Source organism: Arachis duranensis, chromosome 9 (assembly GCF_000817695.3).
Source record: "Arachis duranensis cultivar V14167 chromosome 9, aradu.V14167.gnm2.J7QH, whole genome shotgun sequence".
Classification (NCBI taxonomy): Eukaryota; Viridiplantae; Streptophyta; class Magnoliopsida; order Fabales; family Fabaceae; genus Arachis; species Arachis duranensis.
In genome coordinates, this window is record NC_029780.3 from 73,334,699 (window position 1) to 73,335,418 (window position 720).

The 720-nt window shown below is 40.8% G+C and overlaps 1 non-coding gene across 1 annotated transcript; it reads left to right on the plus strand.

The window, feature by feature from the left end:
• Window positions 1-92: 92 nt before the first annotated feature.
• LOC127741973 (small nucleolar RNA R71) lies at window positions 93-196 on the plus strand. Its single transcript, XR_008003160.1, has one exon. It is a non-coding gene; the product is annotated as a small nucleolar RNA R71 (small nucleolar RNA).
• Window positions 197-720: the final 524 nt, after the last annotated feature.

A 720-nucleotide genomic window follows, 5' to 3' on the forward strand; every position in this document is an offset into this window, starting at 1 on the left:
GAATGGATCCACCTGCAGAATGGTCCAGTGACATCTTAGTGAACTCAGATAGACCACAATAGAATATATCTATCATGGTCCATTCTGAAAACATGTCAGAAGGACATCTTTTGGTCATCTGCTTGTATCTTTCCCAAGCTTCATAGAGGGATTCACCATCTTTTTGTTTGAAGATCTGAACATCCACTCTAAGCTTGCTCAACTTTTGAGGAGGAAAGAACTTAGCCAAGAAGGCCGTGACCAGCTTATCCCAGGAGTCCATGCTATCTTTAGGTTGAGAGTCCAACCATGTTCTAGCTCTGTCTCTTACAGCAAAAGGGAAAAGCATGAGCCTGTAGACTTCAGGATCTACTCCATTAGTCTTAACAGTCTCACAGATTTGCAAGAACTCAGTTAAGAACTGGTAGGGATCTTTTGATGGAAGTCCATGAAACTTGCAGTTCTGTTGCATTAGAGCAACTAATTGAGGTTTTAGCTCAAAATTGTTTGCTCCAATGGCAGGAATTGAGATGCTTCTTCCATCAAACTTGGAGGTAGTGCAGTATTATCACCAAGCATCCTTCTTGCATTATTGTTGTTGGGTTCGGCTGCCATCTCCTTTTCTTGTTCGAAAATTTCAGCAAGGTTGTCTCTGGATTGTTGTAATTTAGCTTCTCTTAGTTTTCTCTTCAAAGTCCTTTCAGGTTCTGGATCAACTTCAACAAGAATGCATTTTTCCTT